Below are 26,950 nucleotides of genomic sequence, written 5' to 3'. Positions count from 1 at the left end.
TAATGTTATAGGTATTATATATATAATGTATTATATACATTATATATATACATTATATATATACATTATAATGTATTATAATACATTATATATATAATATACGCATTGTATTCATTACTGGTTGTTCTATATAACGATACATGTTACCATGATTTGTTAGAATCTATGAAATGTTATTTATTTTATACTAACTTTAAATATCATGTAAACACATACAGAGCTATCAGAATTCATGAATTAAAAAAAAAATCCCAGAAAGAAATTAGATAGCTGAGAGGAAATCTTAATGGAAAATACATGTACAAACACTTCAAGTATACTGGAAAACAAACAAATTTACCTTAAAGGAAGCTTCAGTTTTTCACCTATCAAACTCTAAAAATTTTGAGTCCATGAGTTTTAGTGTTGATGAAGGAAATAGAGTAGGTGGTAGAAACAGTTTTAGAGGCCAATTTTGTGATATATTTCATAAGATTTAACTCTTCAAATATAGCAACTCTAGGAATTTTTACCATGGAAATATTCAAAGACCTGCACAAAGATTAATGTATTTATTTCACACACACACACACACACACACACACACACACAGCTGTTTGATTTACAATAATGAAAAATTTTTAAAAATCCTATTGTCAAAACAAACAAACTAGTGGTTACAGAAGCACTTGCTTCAAAAGCACACTTGCAGGGCCAGTACAAGTAATGCTGTATCAAGATCTCTAAAGAGACAGGAAAATCTGCATGAAATACCAAATGAGGAGAGTAGCTTCTACAATGGTAGATATGGTAGTTTTGAGGAAGAAAAAAAAAATGTAAGCATTGGTTATTCATACCTTTGGCCAATTTAGGTGGAAGAAGTGTGTCTTTTTAGATCACTGGCTAATAATTCCACTCCTGCTCTGAAGCCTACTCCCTTCCAGGCTTCCTTTCTCAGTGCCTCCTCTCCATTATTTCCTCTGATTTCTGCTTTTTTTCAGCTTTCACTCCTGTCAGTATTTAGCAATGCCTTAGTTATTACAGGAACATACATATATATGTACATAAGTGCATATACAAACAAATAATAAGACCTATGCTGTCTAAGTTGTGTGTGGGGAAATAAGTTCCACTTACACAAATGGATTAGAAACAAGCTTAGGGTGGAAAGCTGCCACCAAGGGCAAAAGTGCCTGCGGCTAGCTAGCAAGATATTGTAATGAGATCACAAGTAAAATTAGTTTCCATCTGATGGCAATGTACCTTGAACACACACTCCACTTGCCCCCTAGACTCTTTGCTTCTTATATACATAAGATAAGGATTACTATCTGATTCTTTTCTCCATGTCCACATGTGTAAGATCTTGTTTTCTTCACATTCACCATATGGGTAGTACCTTGTGAGCTCAGTAAATGAGGAGGTGAAACCCCTGTTCACGGCTCTTGTCTCCTGACAGACATTAACCTCTCTCATATTCAGTTCTGCATCTGCTCCCTTGCTGGACAAGAGAGAACTGCAGACTCAGTAGTCTGAGACAGTAGAGCATCCTTTCTCCTTTTTTTTTTTTTTTAATCATGGTTTAGAATTTATATTTTACCTTCCAAGGTTTGTCCTGTTTATTCTTCAGCTCACTTCAGTTAATCCACAATACACAGTACTATGCATTTAATCAACAAATAGTTACGAACATTTTCTTTTGAGGTCCAGTTCCATGTGTGTGTAATATGGAAATGACTTATAAATAGGGCAATATATCTGCAGTAATGCTCAGAGATAGAAAATACATAAAAAGATCAGATACTGACAAGTACTGAGGGCTAAAGTAAGAGTTTGCCATGGAAAGTGACTAAGAAGTTACTCATTTCAGTGCTCCAGGACGGTTTAATGTAAGCTAAAATCTTAATCATTAGAAAGTGTAGCAGTGAAACCAATGGGAAAAGAAATCCAGATAGAAATTATCCCAGACTCTAAGAAGTTGGTTACCTAGTAGAGGAAACACTATGGAAGCAGGGAATAGCTGGGGCAAAGATCGTAGATAGGAATGATTTTTCAAGTGATTGAGATATGTAAAGAAGAACAATCTGAGTGAAATATATTATCCTGGAGAGAGAGAGTAGTTGAAGAGACTGTTAGAGGTCAAGCTATGTGGGACTTCCCATGGCAGGGTTTTACTGGTAGGAGTGGCATTTTATATAGAGAAATATACAGTATACTATAATTATCTGATGTTTGTTGTTGGTGTGCTTCTTTCTTTTTTACTTTTTTCTTTTTTTTAATGTTTTCTTTTTTTCTAAGTAAGAGTGAAACAGCATGAGCACGGGAGGGTCAGAGAGAGAGACACACACAATCTGAAACAGGCTCCAGGCTCTGAGCTGGCTCTCAGCACAGAGCCCAACGCAGGGCTTGAACCCACAAACCATGAGATCATGACCTGAGCCGAAGTCGGATGCTTAACCGGCTGAGCCACCCAGGCACCCCCTGTTTGTTTTTTCTTAAGGATTGGTTGTGTTTGCAACGTGGAAATGGATTGTGGAGGAAGAAGGCCTGCCAGGAAGCTCTTGTAGGACATGGTAGTTATTGTGGTGGCTTGAACAGGGATGTAAAGAATTTCACCAGCCCAGGACATGTTTAAGAGACAGAGTTGCTTTTGTGTTAAAGAGGAAGGGACGTGAATGATAAGGTAAGGATAGGAGATCATGCTGGAACAGCTGGAAAGATAATAGTCAACATTTTTGAGATGCCTCTGGATTCTAACTTTACCATGTTTTTGAAATGGTTCTGGTAAAGGATATTAATGCTCTTTTAAATTTTAAATCCAATTAAGTATTCTGAGTCCTTTCCTCCCTGGACCCTTCGGTAGCTTTTAGCACATAAAATCACCCTCTCCTTTGGTTTTATGTCTCTGCCATTTATCTCATATTCCTTTATGGGCCTTCTGCTGCTTCTCAGCCCTTAAATGTTGGGATTCTTTCCCCTAGAGTTTCTTCGTTATTCAACCCACATTGCTTTCTGAATACCAATGCTGAGAACTTTTCATGTGTGCTCCCAACTCAGTTATAATTCTCATGACAGCTCTGTCTATATAGCATACTACCTACTAAACATCAGTGATTTTAAGTGCTGGAGGCATATCAATAACCCAAATTCTATTTTTCTACGTCCATATTATGCTCTTTCTCTATAATTCCTTATTTTAAGAATACCCCCATCATCCACAGTGGGCTGATAATTTGAATTATCAGTCTCAGTTGCTCATTGCCCTGGACTATTATAACAGAAACACACCCTTGTCAGGGCTTCATGATGGGCACACTTCCTGTTCATTGCCTTATGACTTGCTTTGGCCAGGGCAGTGGTCGTATATATGACACAGTTTAAGGTTTAAAGACCATTGGATGGACTTCCTTATGACTTTCTGTCTTTTCTGATAAGATGATGCTTCAGGTATGTGTTAGTTCAATGAGGATGACAGACAGGTGGAGGAGACATGGACCCAACATGTAGTGCAGAGTCAAGCCCAGTTGTGCTTGGCTCGTGTAGAATCATCCCCAATGGCATGAAGAGGAAACGATTGTGTCTTGTTGTGCACCAGTGAGATTTAGTGGCTCTTCTTTAGCCAAAGCCATCACACAAAGCTCAAATGAGAGACATGGTAGCCATCCCTGACCCTCCTTCCTCTTTTGTGAGTCACATGGAATAATATTTAAATCTTAATTGCTTTGTTTTCTTGATATCTCTTATAATTTTCATTACCTCTCTATGACCTTAAATCCCTTACCATCTTTTGACTGTGCTACAATATATTTTATTACTCATTTCCTCTGTGTTAATATGGTCCTTTCTCAACCCCTTCTCCTCACACTTACCAGAATGATCTTTCTTAAAGGCACACTGATCAAGTCCTTCTAGTATTTACAATTCTTCAGGAACCACCCATAACCAAACCATGGGTATAAAATCCCAGTTACATAGCTTGCCCTGACCCTCATAATCTGGCCATTCTCCAACTCTGCACCCCTATTTCTTACATGGTCCCTCATCCTTACCTTGAACTCCTGTACCAACCTGTTCACTTTCATTTTATTTGTTTGTTTATTTATTTACTTATTTAATGTTTATTTGTTTCTAGAGAGAGAGAGAGAAAGAAGGAGGAAGAGCACAGGCAGGGAAGAGGTGGAAAGAGAGGGAGACACAGAATTTGAAGCAGGCTCCCAGCTCTGATCTGTAAGCACCAAGCCCAACACGGAGCTCAAACTCACAAACTCTGAGGTCATGACCTGAGCCTAAATCCAAGAGTCAGATGCTCAACCAACCAAGCCACCCAGGCACCCCCTCTTTTTCATTTTAAAGTGATTTCACATGTTCCCTACATCTTTACAAGTTTTCACCCCTACTTCCATCCCATGCCTGTTTAATTCTTACCTTTCCTTCAATTTCAAATACTACTTTATCCACACAGTTCCTCCATGTGCCTCCCCTTGTCCATCTTTATTTGCACATCCTGTTTGGTGTGAGCATCTATGGTCATTGGCGGTTGCTTCTGTTGGCACCTACAAAAATAACCAGTTAATTCCTTTTGCTCTTAAAATTCACTTCAGCTGAATTTTCTCTATTTTACTAATTTTTTTACTTGCCTGCTTTCTAACCAGCAAAAAAGTTTCTTAGAGCCATCACTGATTGTTTTATGTCTTTTAACACTTCATAAATATAATGGTAGAAAAAGTAAAGGGGAAGGTGGAGGGAGGAGGAGAAAAAAGAGAAGGAAAAGAAGAGGGAGGGAAGACAGAGGATAGGAAGAAAGAAGGAAGGAAATTTTTAGGAGTGAGAACTGAGGCCCAGAAAATTTTCCCTGTTACTCGGGAAAAAGCCGATGAGAATAAAGGTCATTTTCTTCTTAAGCAGTACATTTTCTGCTCTGCCAAGATTGTTTTGCAGTAAATATTTCTAAAAGAACATCAATTCCAGTGATTGCAAACTTTCAAGATATATGTACAACATGTATATAATCATATCTCTATATCTAATAATATGTAATGAATAACTATGAATATTAGGCCTCTGTTTTAAGAAAAGTCATTTGATAGAGCCATATCTTTTTTAAATAAAAGAAATAGATATTATTTGAATGTCTGCATTTACTGTACTCTTTGTGAGAAATGATTCAGTAATTCTGAAAAGCATCAGTGAAAACAAGTAATGATTATAGGTTGGTAAGTCAGTATTTAGGCAAATCTTCTTGTAATATGAAGACTCACATCCTCATTACCTGTTCATATGGAATAAAATTTAGATCAAACCTAAGTAAGTTTCAAAGTCCATCTCTACTGTTGTCTTTTAAGTCCTCTTTCTTCAGATGAACTTTTGAAGACATGTACTGTTTGTTTTCATTAAGACTTTGTTTCGGGGTGCCTGGGTGGCTCAGTTGGTTAAACGTCTGACTTTGACTCAGGTCATGATCGCACGGTTCATGGGTTCAAGCCCCACATCGAGCTCTGTGCTGACAGCTAGCTCAGAGCCTGGAGCCTGTTTCAGATTCTGTGTCTCCCTCTCTCTCTGACCTTCCCCTGCTCATGCTGTCTCTCTCTCTCTCAGAAATAAATAAAACATTAAAAAAAAAGACTTTGTTTTATTTTTTATTTTACTTTTACTTTTTATTATTTTTTGTTTTTTTAAGATGTTTATTTATTTTGAGAGAGAGATTGAGGGAGAGAGAGGGAAATCATGAGCAGGGGAGGAGCAGAGAGAGGGAGAAAGAGAATCCTAAGCACAGAGCCCGACATGAGGCTCGATTTCATGAACCATGAGATCATGGCCTGAGGCAAAATCAAGAGTCAGATATTTAACTGACTGAGCCACCCAGGTGCCCCAAGACTTTGTTTTTCTAGAGCAAGTTATGTTTGCAGCAAAAATGAGGGAACGGCAGGGAGATTTCCCAAGACCTCCCACCCCCACATGTATAGCCTCCCCTTTAGCAACATCTCCCACCAGAGCGCTCCATTTCTTGCCATGGATGGACCTATATCTGCCCATTACAACTACCCACAGTCCATAGTTCACATTATGCACTCTACCTGTTTTTAACTGAGGCAGACTTTTCAGACTCTGCATTTGTGGTTTACCCTTACTACATCTTATTGATCAACTGTAACCTTAAAGTTTATCACTGCTTGTGCTTAATTTTGGTGTGTGTTGGTGTGTGTGTGTGTGTGTGTGAGAGAGAGTGAGAGAGAGAGAGAGAGAGAGCTGTGTCCCCTAGTATTTACACATTCCTTGAAAGCAGAAATTATATGTTCCACCCTCTGACTCTACCTCTGGTGTTGCTACATCAGGCCTCATACCCACAGGTTACTTAAATTAGCTATAAACTGAGAAAGATCTCATTTCATAGAAGAAAGAGCTGAAGACTTGAAGGGCAACATCTTTATGATGTGTTAGTTAGAAGCTGGACCTCAAATTTTGAACTCCTGTCTCACAGTCCAATTATGGCACCTCTGCAGGAGTTCTCCTCTATTAATGAGCTCGAGTGGTAGCTGTTTTCTCTGTGAAATAACCTAGAAAACTATAAAATTGTATTATTGTGAGGCTTTAAGTATGTAAAGTCAACATTTCTCTTGAAGTTACTTCAAGGAAATGTCTTCACTATACCTCGTGATTAGAGATGCAAGAAATGATTAAAGGCAATATCTCTTAATGATCCAATAGCATTGCAAAAATAATCTATTAAGTTTCTCTTGTCAGAGTAACTTGATTTTTTTTCCTACAATATAGTTAGGATTCTTTTCCTGACTTCATGAGCATTATGGTGATAATGATAATAATGGCACTACCATATTGTGTGCTTTAGAGCTTTATGCATTTACCAGCACGTTTTGGTCATTTTCACACTGATCTTTACCATACTCTGAAACACAGAATATATACTAATAAGGTCAAATGACAACTCCAGTTCCTTTTTAATGTAATTTGGTTGCCTTCTGGGAAATTCTGTTAGTGGGTAACTATTAGAAATTTCAGTGGGTGCTGGGTTAGAAGGATGCGTTAATCTTATTCCAGATTTTAAGAGGTTGGTTATATAGTATGGAATAAGAAGCCCAATTGTAATGAGAGATAACTTCAGACTGAAGATAGGGTGAATTTATGGAAAATGCAGCTTTGAAAATCTAAAATCTGAACATCTAAATATGGCAGAAATGTGCCCTGAGGTCAAGAGGGCTGAGAACACAGAATCCCCTGTTGCTCACTCCTTTTTTGTTGCTACTTTACCCAGGGTAGTTCAAGAAATACAATTTCTACACAGTTATTATGGAAGATCTTACATTTTCACTCGGTCTTACAGAGAAGCTACTGTTTCTTCCCCTAGGAAGATTAATTCACAATACTGGTTATAGTTTCTTTTTTTTTTTTTAACATTTTTATTTATTATTGAGAGACAGAGAGGGACAGAGCGTGACCATGGGAGGGGCAGAGACAGAATCTGAAGGAGGCTCCAGGCTCCGAGCCGTCAGCACAGAGCCTGACATAGGTCTCGGACTCACAAACCGTGAGATCATGACCTGAGCCGAAGTCGGACACTTAACCGACTGAGCTACCCAGGCGCCCTGGTTATAGTTTCTTTAAAACAGAGGCCTGACCCTCAGAGGTAACAATATAGAATCAAATACTTTATAAGACTTGACAAGGCAGCATAAAATAGGGAACGTACAATCCCATGTCATTTCTTTTATGAAACACAGCGTTTTCATAAAAGGTGTGGAAAGGGGTGTGGAAAGCTCATAAGTCACTATTTCTGCCCTATCCTTACTCATTGTACTTTACTCCTCCATTTACTGCTGATGGTTGAAGTTACCAGACTACTATGAAAAGCCCTTTTCATCATCTAAAGTGACTAGACCTGATTTTTGCCTTTCTTTTATTTATTTAATGTTTTATTTATTTCTGAGAGAGAAAGAGACTGCGTGAACAGGGGAGGGTCAGAGAGAGAGGGAGATACAGAATCTGAAACAGGCTCCAGACTCTGAGCTGTCAGCAAAGGGCCTGACATGGGGCTTGAACCCATGAACTGTGAGGTCACGACCTGAGCCGAAGTCGGATGCTTAGTGGACTGAGCCACCCAGGTGCCCCAGTTTTTGCCTTTGAAAACAGGGTGTTTGTGAGCACCAGCAAAACTCTTACCTCTGGACCTGAAGATCTACCTGGTTATTCACTGTCTTCAGACTCATTCGCCAAGGTTTCAGTGCGTGTGCACTGGTGGGGAGGAGGAGTGCACATCTCTGTGGATTGGTTGATTGAGTCATTTGTCCGCAAATGACTTTCCATATTAGTGTTCTGAAATCTGAAGTGGAAATATTTTCTTTGCTGAAGACTCTGGAGGTTTGTGATTATGGCAACAATTTTTTTATTCTTTGTTCTTCCATTACTTTCTATTACTCTGCTAATCCCAATTTTCCGTGCTGGTGATTCAGGAAGAAATCTGGTTCTTTTATGGAAATGACTTAGGCTTCCTACCAAATACCCGGAAAAGAGTGAAATCGTCTGCTTGTTATTTTTCTCAAGGGTATAATAGCATGATAAAAACTTTGGCATTTCAGCTGCAAAATTTCATTTAGAAAATGTGATTCCCTAAACCAAGCTAATCCAATCTTGACATTATCTGAAGACTGAGTGTTTTAGGCTGGGCTGTTTAGGAAAAATGTTTCCGCTGGGTCTATTTATTGTACTTCATTGACTTTCTGTCTTGCCAAGTCATTTGGAATCTAACTATCTAGGAGATGATTCTCTTCACTAAAGAAAAAAATATGTATCATATCACATTCTACTTCTCATAACAGTTGATTTGCTTATAATTAGCAAAAGTAAGCTGAAGATTTAAATGGGCACTAAAGCTACAATATTAACAATTTCCTTATCGAGCAAAGGTAGAAAGAAAACAAAATTTAGACTACTATTTTAAATGGGGCATTTCAGGATTCCTTAAAACAGTTAATATATGTTCCGAAGTTCCATTTCAAAAAAACAAGTAACATGAATCAACTGTGCCTTGGCTCCATGATCTGAAATAATGATCTCAGGTAGGAAACCAGTATTTCTATTCAGCCAGTTCAAAAGGTAATTTTTCAGTACGTTATTGTAATGGAAACTTACAGCCTACTTATAATGAAAAATAATTCAGGGTCTGATAAACTGTGTCCCAGAGTCAGCTCTGCTTCTTATTATCTCTGCAGTCTTAGGGTATTTCAACCCTTTGAGTTTTGGTTTCTTCCATCATTTAAAAAAAAAAAAAACAACTGTTTCTAATTTCCAAGGATTTCCTCTCTATCACTTAAAGGTTGGAGCTTTGTGACATTTATTTGTTGGTTTCCTAATTGTAATTTAGAAGTGTAATTTTCTGCATTCTGCAGGGTAAATTCACATTGCGGGTATTATATCCCTATTTCAGGAGGAAGATCTGAGAAGAACTTATCGTTGGATGAACTATTTTCAAGTATGTCCTCTTAGGAGCCTGTGGTCTCTGCCTGCTCGGATCCCAGTTAACAAGAAGGCCTGCCCACCAGGTGTTGCTAACTGCTCGTTGTCTTTTTCTTGGGACCAGGCTACAGCCCAGGCCCAGGTAAGAACACATTCTTTTTTTTTTTTTTTAAGCTTCTTAACTTACCCCATCCTGCCTCCCTCAATCTGTTTCTACTGAGCGCTCCCCCTCATTTCATTCCACTCAAAGCACTGCTTCTTGGGTCCCATCCTAAGCCATATGTCATTAAAACTGATGAAAAAAAGACATATGTTGTTACATTACGTGTTACAGGAGCAGTGTGCTTCAGTACAAAATGTCACCAGATCTGAATTTTAGTTCTCGTTCTTGCACTCGGTGGGTATCTAATCTTGAGTAGATTTATTAATCTTTGAAATCTCAGTTTATTTATCCTAAAGGAGGTAAAATATGTTTGACTGGGCGGTTGTGAGCACCGTGTGAGGTATATGGGTAGGTACACAAACACACACACACAAACCCCCACCGCTGATTTTGACAACGAAACACTCATTCGTTGAATGTTCTATTTTTTTATGGTATTTTTCTGGATACTTTTCCTGTCTGTGAGACCAGAGAGTCTATCATGGGAGCTGGCTTTGGGAGCATCTCTTAGGATGTGTGGTATAACTGACTAAGTAACGGGCAGTATTAAAATTGAAACTTTTGGAAAAATAATAGTGGACCATGTAAATCCACTGAATATAAGTCATAAAGCCCCGAAAATGGGATTAGGAAACAGTGGATCCAGCAGGCAACTGGGGACACCAATTGGAAAGACAGACCAAAGAGGCTTTTGCTCTGTGTTAAGCTGAACTTGCTCTGGGAGGCATCTTAACAGACGTGGGTTCTGGCCAGAGGTTCGTGGACCCTAGGAAAATGGAATCTTCTGATGGTCTGAGGTGAAGAAAGGAATTGCCTGGGGGCAAGCTTTCTCAGCAATTGGGGAGGACAAAAATGACCTGACTCAGTGAGAGGTTATTATAGTACAAAAGAATGCCGAAGATTAATGTCAATAGCAAGTAGAGGTATAGACAGGACTTCAGGAAGATATCAAAGGCAGAGCAACGGTAGTGAAGTACTACTGAAAATGAAAGAATGGGAGAAGCCTTGGTAACCACTGCCATACTAGATCAGTTCCAAGGGAAGGGGCATGTTGGCACCAGCCATGAGCTATATGTGAGCTCATCATCAGTAATTTTTCTAAAGAACCACCAAAGAATGCAAGGTTAATTGGAAAATGTCAGCAGTTCTTAAATTATTTCATCTTCTTTTGTTTTATATGAGTTCTGAAAGCCATAGAAACTTCCTCTAGTGGCCATGATTTTAATGTTTAATGTTCATCTCTAAAAAGTCCTAATAGATAACATTATGGAACCTTAGAATCAAATTCTCCGCCTCTACACCTGGCCTCCACACTCAGCTCTGCTTTTTCAGGACTGCGTGTCTCAGCTGTGTGTGAGAGGCACAAAAGGCACACATGTGAATTACACAATACATTTTTTAATGTATCCTGGGTACTGTGCTATGCGATTGATGTTTACTACCTTACCAAATGCTCACAATGAAACTACTGCATTAGTTTAGATTTGACTCCAGAATTGCAGATGAAGAAATCGTGACTCAAAGTTTTGAGTAATTTCCCTACTATTATAACATTAATAGCCGACTGCATTTCAAATCTAAATCTGTTTCATTCCAAATCCTGGGCAGTGGTGCACCAGGTAGGTAATTTGAGGGTGGGTCATTTTAAAAATCCTGTAATATTCGTCTCCCTACCCAAAGTCAGGTAAGTTGAGGTCTTCTCTATCACCTTTACCTAAAATATAAATAAAGGCAATATTAGAAATTTTGCCACTTTTATGGATCTGTAACATACTATCTAAAGAAAAACATAAGCTTGTTCTGAAAGTATGTCTTACGGAGAGGTTCACCAGTGTCCCCTCTTGTCACTGGGTTATCACCTCTAAGCTGTACCCATTCAAAAAAACGTGGAAACTTCCATTCAACCATGCTTTTTAGAAAAACCCATCTCGGGTAAATGAGAATTTTATCTGTATTGAAAAACATGAAAATTTATAATTACTGCTTTTGCTGACTCACTTTCATTATTTGGGGATGACATTTTGTTTTTAAGATTTGTATCTGCTCTGCATTTGACATAGTCACAGTATCTTCTAGGCTGACCTCTGGAGTTTTCCTATTTTATACAAAAATGTCAACTCCAGTGTTCTTAAGTGTCATATATTTAAATTTTTGGTCTTTAAAAAAGAACTAGTGAATTCCAAACTAGGTCAATTTTACCACTAGTTTGAAATAATTGGTTAAAAAAACAGGAAGTCACAAACCAAATTAGAAGGACGTTTGTGATTTCACTGCTCTAACCTGAGAGGTAGTTCGGTGATTTTAAAATCAAGGATCTACAGTATCAACTGTCTCATGGGGCCGGCAGGTGTACACGAGTGAACAGTATATAGGAATACTATTGTAGAGTCCTAAGTTTGTCTAACAGAGATAGATATTGTTATTCAACACCATCTGATTTTTACTCTGAAAAATCAGTAATAGCATTGTCCAACTTCACTTATCATGGTAAACTAGAAATTCAGATTTTCCTATGCATTTTGTTTGGTTAATAAATATTTTCACCTAATTTAATAAAGTTTAAAATAAGAGCATGGGCCAAACAAAAACTTCTCTGAGCCAAATTTGGTCTAAATCAGACCAGTTTTTAATTTGTTCTGTTCAACCAGTATATCCGTGAGTGGGGTCTATGATCATTAGTGCTAATTATCTGCTGCTTCATGATCTCAGTTCAGTCTATTGTGTGACTCTGATTTACCTAGAAGAGGGGCTTAAAATCTTTTCCTAACAGAGATCGCTAACTAGGCAGCCCCTTCAATGTTAAGAAGAAACAAGAAACTTAAGTAATTACCCTATAGGTTTGTGGGGAGTGAGTAATACAGTATGGATCACAGAGACATTTAATTTATGTAAAAAATGCACATTAGTTCCCTGTAATCAACTATTAAAAACAGGGAGAAAGTAATCAAGATAAAAAAAGAGATAGAGGGAAAAAAAGAATGGTCTTAGAGAAAATGGTGATGGTAAGAAAGAATGCAAGGAAAAAGAAAAGGTAGATGATCTTAAAGTGAAAGTTGAATATCCTGGTGAAGAGCATTCAGAGAAAACTTTTTGCTGCATGGCCTATCAGAGCCTATTTTTGTGGTCCTGGCAGTGGTTAAGAGTGTGAGCTCAAGAGGCCAACTCCTGACTCCAGCATTACAGCTCTGTGGCCATGGGCAAGTGATTTTAACTCCCTAAATCTCAGTTCCCTTAGGTATACAATTGGGGCAACAGGGTCATCTACATGATGGTGTTTTTTAAGAAGCAAGTCAGTTAATTATTTGTGAACTGCTGAGAACAATGACTTAGGTGTTACAAGCAGTCAACAAATATTATTATTATTATATTTAAAAATGAAGCTATAGTTGTCAGAGAAGGTTTTACGTTGGTCAGTTTCTATGCTTCAGTTGTGTTTCAGTTTTGTTTGAGATTTAATTAAAAACAGTTCCCCTCCCTTATGACTTTCCAAAGATTTCTAAAGATAAGAAAGGATTAAATGGGGGCACCTGGGTGGCTTATTTGGTTAGGTGTCCGATATCAACTCCGGTAATGATCTCACAGTTCTCGTGAGTTCAAGCCCCATGTCGGGCTCTGTGCTGACAGCTCAGAGCCCGGAGCCTGCTTCAGATTCTGTCTCTGGCTCTCTCTGCCCCTCCTCTGCTCATGCTCTGTCTCTCTCTCTCTCTTTCTCTCAAAAATAAGATAAATATTTTAAAAAAAGAGGAATTGTGTGTGTGTGTATGTGTTTAAGATTTTCTGCATGATATCACTCTGAAATCAGAATTTCACTAGTTTGTGGCACTGTGTCACTCTGTTTTGGGCTTGTGCTTTCTGCAGAATTAATTTGTTTATTCAATTTCATAACACAGGAAGCAAAGAACTCTGAGATCAGGTCATTATTTTGCAATGCTTACTTTCTCTATCAGCTTCTAGATTGCGTAGTTCTGTGCAGGCATTCAATTGAGAACAATTAGTTCAGTGGTTAATTACAGGTCTGTCTTACGTATACCATTTTCTTGTGATGTTTACTGATCCTGGCAAAGTTCAGCTCTCTGCTGGATAGCAACAGGATGGAGCCTCTAACTGGCATTTCCAACAGCAATAAATGACTTTTCATGAATTATTTAGGATATTTTTCCTGCAAATTTGTCTGCTTGAGAGATTCATTAAATTCTTTAATTATTTAATTTCCCTTTTAAGGAATCTCTGTAAGCTTACTGGAAAAAAACAAAAACAAAAACTGTTCTTACCTCATACCCGACAAAGTGACTTAAGTTCCCGGTGATACTACATCTTCATTTGGAAACACTTTCATCATTCTTTCATTTTTCTATTAACTAGAAATGATTTTAAAGACTTTATTTCTAGAGCACAGTTGGGTTAACAACAAAATTGAGAGAAAGCTTACAGGGATTTCCCTTATACCCTCAGATCTGAGAATGGCATACTTTCATCATTTTTTAATGTTTATTTATTATTTATTTTGAGAGACAGAGCATGGTCAGGAGTGGGGAAGGGGCAGAGAAAGGGAATCCCAGACAGGCTCTGCACCTGACATGGAGCTTGGTCCCACTAACTGTGAGATCATGATTTGAGCCAAAATCAAGAGTCAGAGGTTTAACTGACTGAACTACCCAGCACCCCTAGTTTCCCTCATTATTAGCATCCACCACCAGAGTGGTATATTTGTAAAAATTTCTGGACCTATGCTGACATGCCATAATCACCAAAGCCCATAGTTAACATTATTGTCCCCTCTTGGTGTTGGTGTGTTCTGTGGTTTTGAACAAATATGTGTATCCATTATTAAGGTATCAGAGTATTTTCAGTGTCCTAAAAATCCTCTGTACTCCACTAACTCATCTCTCCCCTCAACAACTGGCAACCACTCATCTTTTTATGTTCTCTTACTCTTGCCTTTTCCAGAATGCCATATAGTTTAAATCATAGAGTTGGTAGTCTCTTAAGATTGGCTTCTTTCACTTAGTAATAGGCATTTAACTTTCTTCCATGTCTTTTTTGGCTTGAGCTCATTTCTTCTTAGTGCTGAATAGTATCCATTGTCTGGATGTACCACCGTTTATCCATTCACCCGCTGAAGGATGTCTTGGGTGCTTTTGAGTTTTGCCAATTAAGAACAAAGCTGGTTTTCAACTCTTTTGAGGTAAATAGCAAGGGCAGCCATTGCTGGATCGTCTGGTTGCAATATGTTCAGTTTTAGAAAAAACTGAAAAACTGTCTTCCAAAGTTCTTTCATTTTTTAATATGTTGAGTTTAAAATAGTATTTTATTTTCCTAAAAAAATTGTGATTTTGTGACTGTGAAGAAAGTGATCCTTTCCTCCTTCTCTCCTTCTTCCTCATTTGCTTTCTTACTGTACGGCTAAAAGGATCCATTTACACCACCCTTTCAAATCAGAGGCTGGGCCCATGATTTGTACTCAGTGAATAAAGTATTATCCCTTTGAACTTCATCTTCTATATTATGATCTGCTTTCTTCCTTTTCCTTTTAGATCTTGCCTACTGATTTTAGTAAATTCCCAACTCTGTGTTTCAGTTTCTAAAACTGTCACCTTAAGTTAGAAATCTGTGCCATAGCAGTCTATCCATAGTATTAAGAAAAACAGAAATTCAGTGACACGAAAGCTTGAAGAAGAAAATTGACAAAGACTGACAATGATTGGATTGGTTCTTGGCAGGGCTGTAGATATTTCTTTTTATTATGATTTCTACCTATTTTTATATCTGGAAGTGGAGAGTAATTTTGGAGGTAACTAAGTTTTTATTCCCTTAGTACTTATATTTTGTCAATTTCTCAAAAATCACTTGCACATCTAATTAAATTGTAAACAAAGCTTATTTAATTAATCATCAACAGAATTTTAAAGGAAAATTACTGCTTTCTATTTAACCCATATGCCAGTTTGCCAGCTTTTAAATATATTGGTCACCCTCTTTCTCCAAGTTTGCGCGCACGCACACACACACAAACAGCAATATGTATAAATATGTTTATAGTATATACACACACACACACACACACACACACACACACTCGATCCTTGTCATTTGTGGATTTGTGTGTTGGTGAATTCACCTACTTGCTGAAATTTATTTGTAACGCCCACATTAATATTCATTATGCTTTTGTGATCATTCACAGACCTGTACCCATCTGCAGTGGGGAGAAAAATTGGGCGGGGCCCCATCCATACACTCCCAGCTGAGATCAGATAAGGTATCACTTTGCCTTATTCTTTTGTCTCTCATACCATAAATAAGTGTCCATTTCACAATCCACTTAGTGTCAACATTTTTCACACTTTTTTACATTTAAAATAATTTTTTTAACATTTATTTATTTTTGAGAGACAGAGAGCAACAGAGAATGAGCAGGGGAGGGGCAGAGAGAGAGGGAGACACAGAGTCCGAAGCTGTCAGCACAGAGCCTGATGCAGGGCTCGAACCCAGAAACTGTGAGATCATGACCTGAGCTGAAGTCAGATGCTTAACCAACAGAGCCATCCAGGCGCCCCAGTTTTGTACTTTTTGTGGATGATTTCACTTTTTAAAATGGCCTCCAGTTACAGTGCTGAAATCCTGTCTAGTATTTCTTAAGTGCATGAAGGCTCTGATGTACCTCATGAAGGAAATTTGTAAGATAAGCTTTGTTCAGGCATGAGGTACAGTGGCATTGACCATTAGTTCAGTGGTAAGGAATCTACAGTATATATTAAATAAGATGTTTTTAAACAGAAACACACATAAAATACACTTAAGTACTGGTCATTTGAGGAAAATTTGAGCAAAGACTTGAGCAGTAATTCAGTATTGACTCATTCATTGTTTGTGGTGATGTGATAGAACATGGTGACCACAAATAGTGAGAACTGACTGTATATGACTTATTGGGGTTTAAATGTATATATTGATATATGTACTCCCTATACACCTATTCACGTGTATAAACACATACACACTCGACACACATGTGTTTACTTTTCACACATTCCCTAGGTATGCTGCCAAAGCCTAAGGACCATTGATTTATTAGGATATGGAGTTTAAGGAAATAAGACTAAATGATTTAGATTCAGTGGGCTAATAAATGTGGCCTACCCTTGTTTCTTCTTGTGAAATAACAATTCTGGCAAGAGAATCAGTTTGTCATTTTGGTAATAAATCCCTCCTTGGGAGTTAGCCTCTGAAACCTTTTCCCTCATATGGCTGGGATTTCTTATTCACCATTACTGCTGTCATTTTCTTTGCCAAGTCACTTCCCATCGGTTTGCCTCAGCTGGATCACATTTGCTAACAGTAGCTGCTCACATCCTGCCTGAAGCTGGGACGTGATGATACCAGCAGGGAAAGTGAAGTGTAGCCATGGTACCTCTAGGATTTAGTGGCATCTTAGAAGAGGAGTAACAGTGCCCTGGGCCACGCCCAGGGACACTCTCCCATCCTCGATGCGGAGATTACAGTGCTTCGATCTGCTTGTACCTCATACATGATCATCTTTTATCTATCACATATAAGAAGTCACCTTATCCTTTTTATATTTGCATTATTTTCTATTTCCGTGTCAAAACAGGACACCTATAGACGTTGGTCCACTTCTTTATTTGGCAGTTACTGCCAACGATGTGTTGGACATATTGTGAGATATTAGAACAAAAGCAGCATTTCTATTTTTTAATTAAGTAATTAATTTTATTTATTTGTTTGTTTATTATGAGAGTGATAGAGTACAAATGAGCGAGGGGCAAAGAGAGAGAGAATAAAGCCAGGAGCAGGACTCGGGCTCACCTGTTGTGGGGCTCAAGCTCATGAACTGTGAGATCATGATCTGAGCCAAAGTCAGATGCTTAACTGACTGAACCACCCAGGCGCCCCCACAGCTTTCCTAGTTTTGAGGGGCTTTTAGGTAATAGCAGCAGAAAGAGCAATTGAGCTACGGAATCATTAGATAATTGAAAGTAGGAATAAGGTTATGATGGAAGTAAAGCAAGGGAACAGGATAGAAAATAGCGAGGACTGGAGTGCGAAGAGGGTTGCTTCCTTAATATGTTGGCCAGGGAAGAGAGAGGGATTTCCTGAAAGAAGATTTGGACCTGGGTCTAGATGTGGAGTGGTGCCTGAAAGACTTGTCCGCACATGCAGCATTTATATTAATTGTGCTTTTTACAGTTGTCCTGGTTACTGTATTTATACTTGGTAACTATTAACAACAAATCAGTGTACCCAAAGATTATTATAGTCTATTGGAGGTAATATTTAGTGGATTAAATTTATAAATTAAATAATTATAATTTACAAGAGAAGAGGACATTTGCCCACAGAAAAATTTTTTGGAGGAAAGATACTGTTTCCCACTACTGTTATTCATATATGCACGCACACTTTCACTGTGTGAAGTTTTCTGGAACAGGTGGTTTTAATTAAACTGAGACTTGTGGGAATGATTGGGACACGGCTCTCTGGATGGAGGAATTAGGAGGTTTTAGATGTACAACTTCCATTAGACTGTAAAAAGCCATGAATATCAGCCTAGTTTTGTTTTGTTCCCATTTCTTTGGAAATTTTTTTTTTCTTTTTATGATGTTAATTTATTTAGAGAGAGAGAGAGCACAGGAGCAGGGGAAGGGCAGAGACAGGGAGAGAGAGAATTCCAAGGAGGGTCTGTGCTAACTGAGCCAGTTGCTTAACCAACTAAGCCACCCAGCCACCCCTCTCTGGAAGTTTTTAAGAGAGGAAGTGAAATGGGGCACATGGGTGGCTGTCGGTTAAGCGTCCAACTCTTGATTTCAGTTCAGGTCATGATCTCACAGTTCATGGGCTCAAGCCCCACATGGACTTTGCATTGACAGCGTTGAGCCTGCTTGGGAATCTGTCTCGGCCCTCACAGGTTTATGTGTGTTCATTCTCTCTCTCTTGCACACACTCTCTCTCTCCCTCTCCCTGCCCCATCCCCAAGTCACTTTGTCCCTGTCTCAAAAAAAAAAAAAAAAAGTGGGGCACCTGAGTGGTTCAGTGGTTGAGCATCTGACTCTCGATTTCAGCTCAGGTCACAATCTCACAGTGATAAGACTGAGCTCCACGTTGGGCTCTGTGATGAGCATGGATCCTGCTTTGGATTTTCTCTCTGCATGTTTCTGCCCCCCTCCCACTTTCTCTCTCAAATAAGCATTAAAAAATTAAAATTAAAAATTAATAGAAATTAAAGCTATTGTAATGAAGATAGCATGGCATTGATAAAAGAATATACCCAGAGAGCAATAGAAAAGAATCAAGTGTAGAGAGACACCTGCCAAATACAGTCTGCTGCTCTGGACAAAGGAGCAACAGCGGTTCAACAGAGAAAGAATAGTCTTTTAAACCAAGGATGCTGGATCAACTAGACCTCCACATGAACAACAACAAAAAGAATATAAACACAGGCGGGGCGCCTGGGTGGCTTAGTCGGTTGAGCGTCCGACTTTCGCTTAGGTCATGATCTCGCGGTTCGTGGGTTCGAGCCCCGCGTCGGGCTCTGTGCTGACTGCCAGCTCAGAGCCTGGAGCCTGTTTCAGTCTGTGACTCCCTCTCTCTCTGACCCTCCCCTGCTCACGCTGTCTCTCTCTCTCTCCTAGAAATAAATAAAAACATTTAAAATATATATATATATAAACACAGGCATGCCTGGGTGGCTCATTCAGCTAAGTGTCCAACTCTTGATTTTCGCTCAGGTTATGATCTCATGGTTCATGGGTTCAAGTCCCCCGTCTAACTCTGTGCTGACAGTGTGGAGCCTGGCTGGGATTCTCTCTTTCCCTATCTCTCTCTCTGTCCCTCTATAAAATTACTAAAAGGCAACAGAATTCAAGGTCTAGGTGACCTTGAATTTGATGATGTTTTTGCATATGGCGTCCTAAGTTTGACCTATGAAAAAATTGATAAGTTGGAACTTACTAAAATTAAAAATGTTTACTCTGTATAAGACAGTCTAGGTGAACAAAAGGGCAACCACAGACTTGGGAGAAAGTATTTACCATAAAAACCCCAACAAAACAAAATTGATGAAGTCCTTGTGTTGGAACTATGTAGAGAGCACTTAAAACCTTAAAAACTTAATAAGAAAAAAACATATATAAGATAGAGGGTAAAAGATCTGAACTGACATCTCACTAAAGATGTACAGATAATAGACATGCATATGAAAAGATACATTAGGGAACTGCAAAAATGAAACAGATATTACAGAACACATCTACTAGGCTCAATAAAAATCTAAAAAATTAACAGTTCCAAATGCTGATAAGCATATACAATAAACATTAAAAAATAGCATTAAGATTATTCTAAATAATCTTAAAAAGCTGATATTAAGTATTAATATATACATATCATTTTTTACCTTTTGGGGTAAATACTGAAATCCAGTAATGAAAATGATCACCAACAAGCCCTATATAGAAACATTGAGATGCCTTGTGAATTTGTGTGATATAATAGTAGAGATAAAGACTGACTTCAGTTGGTTTTTTTTTTTTTTAGTGTCTATTTACTTATTTTTAAAGAGACCACATGTGTATGCACATGAGCGAGGAAGTGGTAGGGGCAGAGAGAGAGGGAGGGAGAGAATCCCTAGCAGGCTCTGCTCTGTCAGCACAGAGTGCCATGCAGAGCTCCAAGGAACTGAGATCATGACCTAAGTCAAAATTAAGAGTCAGCTAGTTAACCAAGTGAGCCATCCTGGCACCCCTAGTGGCTAGAGGTGTTTTAGGTAGAGCACAAGAAGAGTCACCCAGCTGGCCCAGTCTGTAGAGCATGTGACTGTTGATCTGCAAATTGTGAGTTCCAGGCCCACACTGGGTATAGAAATTACTTAAAAAATTAAAAGTAATGAAAAATAAGGTAAGTCATGCAGAAGTAGAGAGAGAGTAGTGGTTCCAGAAGGGAAAACAGCATACGTTGAGTCATGACGATCGTAGTAAGTGTGTGGTGGGACAGTGATGCTGGGGGCAGCACATGTGATAGAGACAGAGTTTAATGTCATGCAAGTTAACATTTTGGCATACGGTGGAGGTTGAAGAGTGACTTATCACAACCAACCATTGGGGTCAAAATGCATTTAGTATCTTTTTTTTAAAAAAGTAATGTTTTCATTTAGTTTTGAGAGAGTGAGACAAACAGAGAAAGCATGAGTGGGGGGGCAGGCAGAAAGACAGGGAGACAGAATCCAAAGCAGGCTCCAGGCTCTGAGCTGTCAGCACAGAGCCTGATGCAGGGCTTGAACTTGTGAACCGTGAGATCATGACCTGAACCGAAGTCAGACGCTCAATCTACTGGGCCCCCCCAGGCACCCCAAAATACATTCAGTATCTTGTGATTAATTAATTAATTACAAAATTAATTACGTTTTTCCTTCTTCAGTTATAATTTTAATTAATAAATATGTCATGCTTTTATTTGGATTATAACTTTCTAAAAATGGATTACAGTTTTACCATTTAAGATAAAACTATGTGTATATTTAGTGATTAATTGGGTAGTAATTAATGAATCTTTGAGATGCAGTTGCTGAGATACAACTGGAACCCAAACTTAAGAACTAAAGTGCCCTGTAAGTTGGCTGCTCCATGCTGTCTTTAACTTTTTGATGACATAACATCTAAATCCTTTTTCCGAGAGGGTCGGGAATGACTGTTGTTAAGAAGTGGCTGTTACTTGAAAAAGCATTATGAAGCAGGCATACTTAGATATTTTTTTTTGTATAAATTAAAATTTGCTCAATTGGTCTTTTGTTTTTTGTTTTTTTTTTTATATTTTTATTTGTTTCTAGGAGAGAGAGAGAGAGACAGCATGAGCAGGGGAGGGTCAGAGAGAGAGGGAGATACAGACTCTGAAATAGGCTCCAGGCTCTGAGCTGGCAGTCAGCACAGAGCCCGATGCGGGGCTCGAACCCACGAACCACGAGATCATGACCTAAGCGAAAGTCGGACGCTTAACCGACTAAGCCACCCAGGTGCCCCTGGTCTTTTGTTTTTAATGCAATTTAACTTACACAGAGTCTTGTGACATTATTTGAATATCTAATGAATATTAATTGTTACCCACCCAAAATATTAGTCCAAGTGACTTACTTAGACTAATTAGTCCAAGTGACACAGGGCTCCAGAGCAGAGGAAATGAGGAGGCCAGGAGGCCTCATATAATGAGGCAGGGACCTTAGGAGGGCCGTGCAGTTGCATGATCAGAGAAATACAAGTAGTGAAAGAACAAAGCTTTTGTGGGTGTCTAATGCTCATTAACCTATTGACAGTTAAATCAAGAGGAGACAAAACTTGGGAAATGAGGCCTTCTACATTCAAGGGAGTTTTTAAGACTGCAGTTTCTATTTTTTATTTCTGTGAGAATTCACTGTTCAGCTTTAAATCTAAAATGATCACTTTCAATGTATAAAATTCAGTATTAAAACTTTGAACTTCCAGACACTTTTAGGATAGTTCCAAGTTCATTTCAGCACAATAGTTGTTTGACATTGTATGCATTGCTTTTTTGCTTAAAAATTAATTTTGGAATGCACACCTTGCCATCTCCTGCCTTCACTATGATTATGACATTAAATAAATATACTTAGATTTAATCCATTAGAGATATAATATTTAATTCTAAGATCTAATGAAAGTGCATCACTTAAAACAAGCATAGTTGGGGCGCTTGGGTGGCTCACTCTGTTAAGCACCTGACTCTTGATTTTGGCTCAGGTTTCAACCTCACCGTTTGTGAGTTTGAGCTCTGAGTTGGGCTCCATGCTAACAGCACAGGGCTTGCTTGGGATTCTCTCTCCCTCTCTCTCTGACCCATGTGCATGCACATGCTCTCTTTCTCAAGATAAGTAAGCTTAAAAAAAAACTAATCAAAGTTAACACCTATTACATATATTTGTTTTATGTCAGTTACAAATATATATTTAGAAATTCGCATATATTTTTCTATCTTCACTAAGCCCTTGACTATGTTAGAGTAATAATTTACCTTCTTGATTCTCTGTCCTCAGTGTTTTCAGTATAGTGGTAGCTCTGTCTTCACGTTAGTGACTCAGACCTGTTATGCAGGTCAAAAAGGAAAAAGAACTTCAAATAATCTGCATAGATCCAAGTGCTGAAATTGTTTTGGTCCAGTCCCCTAGACCCATACTGCAGGACAGGTGGCTGAAGAAAGCAAGAATACACCAGAATTGCCGATTTTTCTCTATAACATTACATGCATAACATTACAAACTAAAGAAATTTTTCATCTTGCCATTATTCCCTATCAGCATTCCTCTGGGAGATTTGAAAGGGGTTGAGTGTTAACCTAACAAAATCTTCTCATAAAAACAAAACAAAACAGAAAGAATTTCACTAAATTATTATTACTTGATTTGAACATTACATTTTGCTGACACCATGTTGGGTTTCATTGTATTGGTAACTGTTACAGGTTGAAGATAAGGGTCTGAAATTCAATGTTAGTTTCCATAAATCACCAAGTTCTCCCCAAAATCTATTACTGAATATATTGTTAAAGTTCTCATATCTCGGGGTGCCTCTTTGGCTCAGTCGGTTAAGCATCCAACTTCAGCTCACGCGTTCGAGCCCTGCATCGGCCTCTGTGCTGACAGCTCGGAGCCTGGAGCCTGCTTCGGATTGTGCCTCCCTCTCTCTCTGCCTCTTCTCTGTTTGCACTCTGTCTCTCTCTCTATTAAAAGATAAATAACATTTAAAAAACTTTTTTTTAATTCTCGTACCACTTCATCCTCTCCCTGACCCCAACAAAGCTGAAGTTTTGTTTATTAAAGAGGTTTTAGAAATTGAGCCTACTTCAAGGTCTTGCTTATATTAATAGAAGATAGAGAAAACAGAATGAGTTAACCTATTTTCCAAAAATCATTCGTATCTGTGTGAGTATAGTGTAGATTGAGTCATGAGACGTCGTGGGGATTCACAGCTGGTTTGAGGTATTCCTGAGATATTTCTCAGAATGATTTCAATCAATTTAGAGACTTCTGGGGGAGTTGTTTCTTCAAGACCTTTTAGTTACTAGCGTGAGCTATAGCCCGCTGTCCATTGCGGAGCCATTCTCAGAAGTAAGTATGTATCGGGGCGCCTGGGTGGCTTAGTCGGTTAAGCGTCCGACTTTCGCTTAGGTCATGATCTCGCGGTTCGTGGGTTCGAGCCCCACGTCGGGCTCTGTGCTGACTGCCAGCTCAGAGCCTGGAGCCTATTTCAGAGTCTGTATCTCCCTCTCTCTCTGACCCTCCCCTGCTCACGCTGTCTCTCTCTCTCTCTCCTAGAAATAAATAAAAATATTTAAAAAAAAAAAAGAAGTAAATATGTATCAGAATCCCCTTGAGGGCTTGTGGAAATAGATTGCTGGGCCTTAATCTCAGAGTTTATGGTTAAGCTGAGGTATAGGATGCAGCCTGAGAATTTACATTTGTCACAAATCCCCATGGGATCCTGCTACTTTTCTGTAACCTGCATTTAAGGAACATTAATTACCTGTAGAACAAATTCAGCCCTTTGCATAGCCATTAGAAGTGACCACAGAGGAGGACCTCGGTGGCCCATTCAGTTGAGCCGCCAGCTGTTGATTTCAGCTCAGGTCATGATCTCACTAACCTTGAGATCTAGCCTCAAGTTGAGCTCCATTTGACTCTCTGATATTTTAGAGTCTGCTTGAGATTCTCTCTCTTTTTCTCTATTTTCCCCTCTCCCATGTCACTCTCTCAAAATTACTTAATCAACAAATCAATTTATTAATATTAATAATCAAAAAATTAACAATCTTAAATCAATCAATATAAAATTAATAGCATTAATATGACTAAATACATATTTTTTTTATATTTTTATTTATTTCTAGGAGAGAGAGAGACAGTGTGAGCAGGGGAGAGCCAGAGAGAGAGGGAGACACAGACTCTGAAATAGGCTCCAGGCTCTGAGCTGGCAGTCAGCACAGAGCCCGACGTGGGGCTCGAACCCACGAACCGTGAGATCATGACCTAAGCGAAAGTCGGACGCTTAACCGACTAAGCCACCCAGGCGCCCCAAATAAATACATATATTAATTAATATTAACAATAAATATTTTTAAAAGTGACTATATTAAAATTAATAAATATTTAGAAAAAGAAGGAACCACATAATTTGGACTTCAGAAGAACTGCATCTTTGAAACACCTTTTTAACAATACCTTTCTCAGAATGTCTTGGATTTAAATCAACTGTTTGGCTTCCATCTGTATCCCCTTGAAGTAAAAATCCAAATAGCATGGTTGCTAAATTTCGTTCCCTTTTATCAAGTCCTGGATTGTTAAGTCTTTGAAATTATTCAGAAATATGCACAGATTCAGTTCAGTGCTTTTGGCACCAACAGAAATGGAATACTATTAGAAATTATAGTTTTTAAAAAGTCAGAAATGTAATATTTTTCAAATTAAATTTTAGATAATTACCACTTCCCCGCCTGAAATTAATATTTCATGCTCCTGTATGAAATGTATTCCACATGAAAACTCATCTCTGTACCTATTTAATACACACAGTTTCCACTGAAACTTAAGAATTGGACTAGCTTACGTTCACATATCTGAAAAATAGGGACAATTTACCTACTCGCCCCCCAAAAAACCTGATGAAATAGAGCAAATACTCTGATATTTCTCTTGATACTCATTCAAAATCCTTATCAACATGTACTTTATTCAAAACAAAGCCAGTGATTCATGGACTTGGGCTTACTACTTAATTTAAGGTATACATAGGGGCGCCTGGGTGGCTTAGTCGGTTAAGAGTCTGACTTCAGCTCAGGTCATGATCTCACGGTTCGTGGGTTCAAGCCCCACATTGAGCTGTGTGCTGACAGCCAGCTAAGAGCCTGGAGCCTGTTTTGGATTCTGTGTCTTCCTCTCTCTCTGACTGTCTCCTGCTCACTGTCTCTCTCCCTCTCTCTCAGAAATAAATAAAAAAGAAACATTTAAAAAAATTAAGGTATACATAGTTGTTGTACACAGAGATTATGACTTGTCGATAATATGTTTGTGTTACTTCTACTAGACTTTCTACCCCGTCCTACTTCCTAAATGTGTTTACTGAGTATGCATCACATCTTTCCCCCTCTTTATCCATTATTCTGTTTTTCATTATCCTACTTCTGGTTATTCAACTTTTGCAAAAAAAGGAAGATATTCAAATGTATTTTTGATGAGCATATGTATGCATGTGCCCTAATCTTGCCCATCTCTTTTAAAAGATAAAAATCCCTGATGGCAAAGGTATTATCTTTCAATGTGCCATGTACCACATGACTTCTAGAATACTTGAGGCACTTAATAACCTTTACATCACCATCACTGGTATCATAGTCATCAATCATGGAAGCTCTCTTTGCGCTGATTCAATTAGACCTAGATTATAAAAGGATCTTCTTTTATGTCTCTGGTTGCTATTCAACCCTGACGGCTTTCCTTTTAGAAATACATCTGCTCTCTTTCAAGTAATTTTCATATGCCTTTCATCCCTCTCATGGTGGTACCTCCAGATTAGCGACAGAGAAGTTAATTGAAACGAGCGAGCACTTACTGATGAAAGTAAGTGTTGGGTTCAGCAGGAGAATGTTAACCCATTTCCACATGGCTAAGCAGTATTGCACAAAAGTAAATCATCATTGAAATACAGCCATTCTCTTAATCACTTAATGGTTCTATTACTTATATACAGACAAATGCACACAGGACACCCCATTATCTTTGGAAAGGTCACTCAGCAGTCATTAGAGTCAAGCAAATGAGGGTTAGACTGTCCTTCTCAGCACCATAAACTTACCTGCTTATATACAACCTATAATTCTAGAGCAAAAATAGAAAACACGCAATGAATTTCACTGAGTAAATCTACAGTGGTCTGCATGTAACCAGAAACATCATGTGTTGCTTTGAAAGGCTGAAATGTTTAGAACCTGAAAAATCTATTGAACTCATTTTTGACTGCAGAGTGTTTTGTTCAAATGGAATTTTTTGTGGCAACACTTTATGTAAAAGAGATAAAAGTGTGTGTTGTGAATGAAGCCAGTTTAGGGAGGTTGGCCATTATAACAGTGCTCTTCACTGCAGCCTTTCCAGAGGGTTCACCACAGTAAGCCCAGGAATCTCAAAGCATAATGAAAGCTGCTGTATCTGAAGGTTAATCCATGGGCTTTTGGTTAGTCCAGATCATGTATCCCTGTATCATGTACTACATACAGTATTATTTTTTTTTTACTTACTGATTAAGTTACCTTGGGGTCTAAATTGCA

At 38.4% G+C, this 26,950-nt stretch overlaps 1 protein-coding gene across 5 annotated transcripts in view; it reads left to right on the top strand.

The window, feature by feature from the left end:
- PRR16 (proline rich 16) overlaps positions 1-26,950 on the top strand; it is a 787,493-nt gene that overhangs the window by 409,338 nt on the left and 351,205 nt on the right. For all 5 annotated transcript variants that reach the window (XM_077746357.1, XM_077746354.1, XM_077746358.1 and 2 more), the window contains exon 4: positions 9,419-9,589. The gene's annotated coding sequence lies outside the window, so the exon portion shown is untranslated. The remainder of the gene's footprint in view (positions 1-9,418; positions 9,590-26,950) is intronic.

The sequence above is a fragment of the Crocuta crocuta genome, unplaced genomic scaffold, assembly GCF_008692635.1.
Source record: "Crocuta crocuta isolate KB4526 unplaced genomic scaffold, BGI_CrCroc_1.0 scaffold218, whole genome shotgun sequence".
Classification (NCBI taxonomy): Eukaryota; Metazoa; Chordata; class Mammalia; order Carnivora; family Hyaenidae; genus Crocuta; species Crocuta crocuta.
Note: the sequence above shows the minus strand (reverse complement) of the source record. Positions and strands in the feature narration are given on the sequence as shown.